Below are 7,500 nucleotides of genomic sequence, written 5' to 3' on the forward strand. Positions count from 1 at the left end.
CCACTTGGCACTCCGATCCGAGTCGTTTGCTCGCAGCTTCAGCATATCAAGCAAGCCGGAGATCTCACCCATTTAAAGTTTGAGAATAGGTTGAGGTCGTTTCGGCCCCAAGGCCTCTAATCATTCGCTTTACCGGATGAGACTCGTACGAGCACCAGCTATCCTGAGGGAAACTTCGGAGGGAACCAGCTACTAGATGGTTCGATTAGTCTTTCGCCCCTATACCCAGCTCCGACGATCGATTTGCACGTCAGAATCGCTACGGACCTCCATCAGGGTTTCCCCTGACTTCGTCCTGGCCAGGCATAGTTCACCATCTTTCGGGTCCCAACGTGTACGCTCTAGGTGCGCCTCACCTCGCAATGAGGACGAGACGCCCCGGGAGTGCGGAGGCCGCCGCCCCGTGAAGGGCGGGGAAGCCCCATCCTCCCTCGGCCCGCGCAAGGCGAGACCTTCACTTTCATTACGCCTTTAGGTTTCGTACAGCCCAATGACTCGCGCACATGTTAGACTCCTTGGTCCGTGTTTCAAGACGGGTCGTGAAATTGTCCAAAGCTGAAGCGCCGCTGACGGGAGCGATTATTCCGCCCGAGAGCATCCCGAGCCAACAGCGGCGCGGGTCCGGGGCCGGGCCAGGTAGGTCCGTCATCCGGGAAGAACCGCGCGCGCTTGCCGGGAGCCCGAGCGCCCAAAGGGGCGAATCGACTCCTCCAGATATACCGCCGGGCAGCCAGCCAGGACACCGGGGCTCTGCCCAACAGACGCGAACCGAGGCCCGCGGAAGGACAGGCTGCGCACCCGGGCCGTAGGCCGGCACCCAGCGGGTCGCGACGTCCTACTAGGGGAGAAGTGCGGCCCACCGCACACCGGAACGGCCCCACCCCGCGGCGAGTGGAAAGGCAACCGGACACGACCCCGCCGCGGATTGCTCCGCGCGGGCGGCCGGCCCCATCTGCCGAGGGCGGAGGCCAGTGGCCGGATGGGCGTGAATCTCACCCGTTCGACCTTTCGGACTTCTCACGTTTACCCCAGAACGGTTTCACGTACTTTTGAACTCTCTCTTCAAAGTTCTTTTCAACTTTCCCTCACGGTACTTGTTCGCTATCGGTCTCGTGGTCATATTTAGTCTCAGATGGAGTTTACCACCCACTTGGAGCTGCACTCTCAAGCAACCCGACTCGAAGGAGAGGTCCCGCCGACGCTCGCACCGGCCGCTACGGGCCTGGCACCCTCTACGGGCCGTGGCCTCATTCAAGTTGGACTTGGGCTCGGCGCGAGGCGTCGGGGTAGTGGACCCTCCCAAACACCACATGCCACGACAGGCGGCAGCCTGCGGGGTTCGGTGCTGGACTCTTCCCTGTTCGCTCGCCGCTACTGGGGGAATCCTTGTTAGTTTCTTTTCCTCCGCTTAGTAATATGCTTAAATTCAGCGGGTAGTCTCGCCTGCTCTGAGGTCGTTGTACGAGGTGTCGCACGCCACACCGCCAGCCGGCTGTGCACGCTACCGAGTAAGTACCGGTATGCGAACCGCCAGGCGACGGGCGCGCATCGCACGTTTAAGGAGGCGCGGCCGGCCCCACAGGCGGCCGCGACGCTCCCAGGTCTGCGAAGCGGGGCAAACGCCGCGCGCTTCAGTATACGTAGCCGACCCTCAGCCAGACGTGGCCCGGGAACGGAATCCATGGACCGCAATGTGCGTTCGAAACGTCGATGTTCATGTGTCCTGCAGTTCACATGTCGACGCGCAATTTGCTGCGTTCTTCATCGACCCACGAGCCGAGTGATCCACCGTCCTGGGTGATCTTTTCTTAGTTTACACTGTCTCTTTCAAGACAGTTGCATAGGCGGGACGTAGGCGTGTGGCGGCCCCTGTTCAAGCGTTCTGTGTCCAACGGCCTCACGGCCGATGGGCGTCGTACGGCTCCACACCGGAGCGGACAGGCAGTCGGGCGAAAGTCATTCAAAACCGGCGCCAGGCGCCAGGTGCCGCAGGCCAGCCGCTCCAGCGCTTCAGCGCTCGTACCACACAACATTGGCGTTAGTTTTGAGAAGCACGCGTGGTTCCGCACGCGGCGCACGGCTACTGCGAGCCGTACAGGTAGCGTGTTGCGCGACACGACACGCACATCGAAAGACATGCAGTCTAGTCGGTAATGATCCTTCCGCAGGTTCACCTACGGAAACCTTGTTACGACTTTTACTTCCTCTAAATGATCAAGTTTGGTCATCTTTCCGGTAGCATCGGCAACGACAGAGTCAATGCCGCGTACCAGTCCGAAGACCTCACTAAATCATTCAATCGGTAGTAGCGACGGGCGGTGTGTACAAAGGGCAGGGACGTAATCAACGCGAGCTTATGACTCGCGCTTACTGGGAATTCCTCGTTCATGGGGAACAATTGCAAGCCCCAATCCCTAGCACGAAGGAGGTTCAGCGGGTTACCCCGACCTTTCGGCCTAGGAAGACACGCTGATTCCTTCAGTGTAGCGCGCGTGCGGCCCAGAACATCTAAGGGCATCACAGACCTGTTATTGCTCAATCTCGTGCGGCTAGAAGCCGCCTGTCCCTCTAAGAAGAAAAGTAATCGCTGACAGCACGAAGGATGTCACGCGACTAGTTAGCAGGCTAGAGTCTCGTTCGTTATCGGAATTAACCAGACAAATCGCTCCACCAACTAAGAACGGCCATGCACCACCACCCACCGAATCAAGAAAGAGCTATCAATCTGTCAATCCTTCCGGTGTCCGGGCCTGGTGAGGTTTCCCGTGTTGAGTCAAATTAAGCCGCAGGCTCCACTCCTGGTGGTGCCCTTCCGTCAATTCCTTTAAGTTTCAGCTTTGCAACCATACTTCCCCCGGAACCCAAAAGCTTTGGTTTCCCGGAGGCTGCCCGCCGAGTCATCGGAGGAACTGCGGCGGATCGCTGGCTGGCATCGTTTATGGTTAGAACTAGGGCGGTATCTGATCGCCTTCGAACCTCTAACTTTCGTTCTTGATTAATGAAAACATACTTGGCAAATGCTTTCGCTTCTGTTCGTCTTGCGACGATCCAAGAATTTCACCTCTAACGTCGCAATACGAATGCCCCCGCCTGTCCCTATTAATCATTACCTCGGGTTCCGAAAACCAACAAAATAGAACCGAGGTCCTATTCCATTATTCCATGCACACAGTATTCAGGCGGGCTTGCCTGCTTTAAGCACTCTAATTTGTTCAAAGTAAACGTGCCGGCCCACCGAGACACTCACTCAAGAGCACCCTGGTAGGATTGCAACGGGGTCCGCCTCGGGACGCACGAGCACGCACGAGGCGCGTCGCACGCCTTCAGCTCGCCCCACCGGCAGGACGTCCCACGATACATGCCAGTTAAACACCGACGGGCGGTGTACCAACAGCGTGGGACACAAATCCAACTACGAGCTTTTTAACCGCAACAACTTTAATATACGCTATTGGAGCTGGAATTACCGCGGCTGCTGGCACCAGACTTGCCCTCCAATAGATACTCGTTAAAGGATTTAAAGTGTACTCATTCCGATTACGGGGCCTCGGATGAGTCCCGTATCGTTATTTTTCGTCACTACCTCCCCGTGCCGGGAGTGGGTAATTTGCGCGCCTGCTGCCTTCCTTGGATGTGGTAGCCGTTTCTCAGGCTCCCTCTCCGGAATCGAACCCTGATTCCCCGTTACCCGTTACAACCATGGTAGGCGCAGAACCTACCATCGACAGTTGATAAGGCAGACATTTGAAAGATGCGTCGCCGGTACGAGGACCGTGCGATCAGCCCAAAGTTATTCAGAGTCACCAAGGCAAACGGACCGGACGAGCCGACCGATTGGTTTTGATCTAATAAAAGCGTCCCTTCCATCTCTGGTCGGGACTCTGTTTGCATGTATTAGCTCTAGAATTACCACAGTTATCCAAGTAACGTGGGTACGATCTAAGGAACCATAACTGATTTAATGAGCCATTCGCGGTTTCACCTTAATGCGGCTTGTACTGAGACATGCATGGCTTAATCTTTGAGACAAGCATATGACTACTGGCAGGATCAACCAGGGAGCTGCGTCAACTAGAGCTGAGCAGCCGGCCGCCCGGGAGTGTGTCCCGGGGGCCCGCGCGAACACGCAAGCGTCCGCTCAATTATTCTGCAAACAGGAGGAGGCTGAGCTCCCCTGCACAATACACCTCGAAACCCTCTCAGGTCCCGGCGGCGCGCAGCGCCGTCCTAAGTACTTGGTCGGGTTCGAGAGAGGCGCAATCGCCCGGAGTTTGGCGAGTAGACGCTTTAGGTGCGACCACCCGTGCTCCCAACTGAGCTTGCCGCTGCCGACAGAGGCCCGGGAGCGTGCTGTCGTGGCATTGCCGGCGGGAGACAACACGCGCCACCTACGGTGGCCGGCAGCTCCAACGCCAGCGCCACAGAAGGACAAAAGCCCCACTTGGGTGCCGAAGCGAACTCTCCCAGCACAGCGCACGCGCCAACACGTCCGCACAGCTGCGATACAATCCACCTGCGAGAACCGCAGAGGCGACCGAGCAGCAGACGGCGTCGCGGCGCCGAGCGCCGGGCGGCGGCGCATCCTCAGCGCACACAGTCCTCAATCGGACCAGCACACTGCAGATGTCCACCGCGCTTCGCACCGGGCCCGCGAGGACCTACTTTGGCCGCACGGCGCCGCGTGCAGGGTGCGCCGGCGCGCAGCTGCGCCGCCTGCCGCCTCCGTCGGCCGGCGCGCCTGCCACTGGCCGCCCCCACCAGCCGGCTGTAGCGCGTGCGCCCACGCACCGCGCGGCCAGCACGCCGGAAGGCCCCCCCTCACCGGCCGGGGACGGTCCCACCCAGCCACCGCCGCGTATCGCTTCACACCCACATGCCATTCACGTTCGTGGGCATGGTGGGTATCGCTGAAACAACCGGTTGGTAGCTCAACCGATCGTCGCCATCACTGATTCACCTCTAGCGAGAACAACCGCACCACAACGGTTTACCAGTTCTTCATTTGCGTAACGTCACCAGCAAACGTAGACGTCCATCGCCATTTGCAAATTCAACGATTGTTGCATGCCTGTGTCAGGTGTCACGACACACTATGTCTGCCCACATACACGCAACAACATGTGCACGCTTCGCGAACACGTGGAAGGTGGCCCCCGTACGTATGCGATGTCCATTGCGCGAACGACTGTCAACCGGCCTCTGTCGCATGTCGCAGATGTGGAACGCAGTGCACCATGCTATCACGGTGTGTGAGAAGAGACGACTACGTCTGACAACACGCGCCACTACATCAACAGACGGCTCATGCTGATCGCCATCCACGGCATACCATACTGCAATCCAGCTCTTATAGGGAGACGACACGTAGCTGAGTGCACAATATTTGGACCGTATGGTTCGCCGTTGTTGGCGCAGTCGTGGTACGGTCACACATGTACCACGATGTATCATTCAGTACATGAGGACCAATGTGCGGTACAGTGTGTGATTTGGACGTACAACATCAGCGGACAGTTGCCACAAGCCGTACCACAACGTAGGCTGTGCTTCGCCATGCGAATGCCAATGAACAACTGCGAAGGGCATTGAGCATGTACGTCCTGCCGCCATCCGCATTACAGTGTATAGCTGCAAGGTGTTTAACATGAAGCGATACTCTGGGGACCGGGCAGTGCGAGTAGCAAACTATATTGCGGGGGTTGCAGTTAGGCAACACTACACTAATTTAACGCGTCGTATGACAATTACAGAGCAGGTTAAGGCCCAACGTGTGTTGGGTTAAGGCCCAACGTGTGTTGGGTTAAGGCCCAACGTGTGTTGGGTTAAGGCCCAACGTGTGTTGGGTTAAGGCCCAACGTGTGTTGGGTTAAGGCCCAACGTGTGTTGGGTTAAGGCCCAACGTGTGTTGGGTTAAGGCCCAACGTGTGTTGGGTTAAGGCCCAACGTGTGTTGGGTTAAGGCCCAACGTGTGTTGGGTTAAGGCCCAACGTGTGTTGGGTTAAGGCCCAACGTGTGTTGGGTTAAGGCCCAACGTGTGTTGGGTTAAGGCCCAACGTGTGTTGGGTTAAGGCCCAACGTGTGTTGGGTTAAGGCCCAACGTGTGTTGGGTTAAGGCCCAACGTGTGTTGGGTTAAGGCCCAACGTGTGTTGGGTTAAGGCCCAACGTGTGTTGGGTTAAGGCGCAACATAGGTTAGGTTAAGGCGCAACATAGGTTAGGTTAAGGCGCAACATAGGTTAGGTTAAGGCGCAACATAGGTTAGGTTAAGGCGCAACATAGGTTAGGTTACGGCGCAACATAGGTTAGGTTAAGGCGCAACATAGGTTAGGTTAAGGCGCAACATAGGTTAGGTTACGGCGCAACATAGGTTAGGTTAAGGCGCAACATAGGTTAGGTTAAGGCGCAACATAGGTTAGGTTAAGGCGCAACATAGGTTAGGTTAAGGCGCAACATAGGTTAGGTTAAGGCGCAACATAGGTTAGGTTAAGGCGCAACATAGGTTAGGTTAAGGCGCAACATAGGTTAGGTTAAGGCGCAACATAGGTTAGGTTAAGGCGCAACATAGGTTAGGTTACGGCGCAACATAGGTTAGGTTAAGGCGCAACATAGGTTAGGTTAAGGCGCAACATAGGTTAGGTTAAGGCGCAACATAGGTTAGGTTATGGCGCAACATAGGTTAGGTTACGGCGCAACATAGGTTAGGTTACGGCGCAACATAGGTTAGGTTAAGGCGCAACATAGGTTAGGTTAAGGCGCAACATAGGTTAGGTTAAGGCGCAACATAGGTTAGGTTAAGGCGCAACATAGGTTAGGTTAAGGCGCAACATAGGTTAGGTTAAGGCGCAACATAGGTTAGGTTAAGGCGCAACATAGGTTAGGTTAAGGCGCAACATGGGTTAGGTTAAGGCGCAACATGGGTTAGGTTAAGGCGCAACATGGGTTAGGTTAAGGCGCAACATGGGTTAGGTTAAGGCGCAACATGGGTTAGGTTAAGGCGCAACATGGGTTAGGTTAAGGCGCAACATGGGTTAGGTTAAGGCGCAACATGGGTTAGGTTAAGGCGCAACATGGGTTAGGTTAAGGCGCAACATGGGTTAGGTTAAGGCGCAACATGGGTTAGGTTAAGGCGCATCATGGGTTAGGTTAAGGTACAATATGGGTTAGGTTAAGGTACAATATGGGTTAGGTTAAGGTACAATATGGGTTAGGTTAAGGTACAATATGGGTTAGGTTAAGGTACAATATGGGTTAGGTTAAGGTACAATATGGGTTAGGTTAAGGTACAATATGGGTTAGGTTAAGGTACAATATGGGTTAGGTTAAGGTACAATATGGGTTAGGTTAAGGTACAATACGGGTTAGGTTAAGGTACAATACGGGTTAGGTTAAGGTACAATACGGGTTAGGTTAAGGTACAATACGGGTTAGGTTAAGGTACAATACGGGTTAGGTTAAGGCACTTGGGGGGGGGGGGGCCCGGTTTGTTGATTGTGATTATCGT

General features: G+C 55.6%; 3 non-coding genes across 3 annotated transcripts in view; all 3 read right to left on the reverse strand.

Annotated features, from left to right (window-relative positions):
- LOC124590130 overlaps positions 1 to 1,457 on the reverse strand; it is a 4,222-nt gene extending 2,765 nt beyond the window's left edge. Inside the window, exon 1 of the ribosomal RNA XR_006976363.1 lies at positions 1 to 1,457. This exon is cut by the window's left edge and continues 2,765 nt beyond it. This is a non-coding gene — a ribosomal RNA (large subunit ribosomal RNA).
- Positions 1,458 to 1,645: 188 nt separating this feature from the next.
- On the reverse strand, positions 1,646 to 1,800 carry LOC124590133. The gene has a single exon (XR_006976365.1). It is a non-coding gene; the product is annotated as a 5.8S ribosomal RNA (ribosomal RNA).
- A 351-nt stretch (positions 1,801 to 2,151) lies between these two features.
- LOC124590127 lies at positions 2,152 to 4,061 on the reverse strand. The gene has a single exon (XR_006976360.1). It is a non-coding gene; the product is annotated as a small subunit ribosomal RNA (ribosomal RNA).
- Positions 4,062 to 7,500: the final 3,439 nt, after the last annotated feature.

This window comes from Schistocerca americana, unplaced genomic scaffold, assembly GCF_021461395.2.
Source record: "Schistocerca americana isolate TAMUIC-IGC-003095 unplaced genomic scaffold, iqSchAmer2.1 HiC_scaffold_742, whole genome shotgun sequence".
NCBI classification, from domain to species: domain Eukaryota; kingdom Metazoa; phylum Arthropoda; class Insecta; order Orthoptera; family Acrididae; genus Schistocerca; species Schistocerca americana.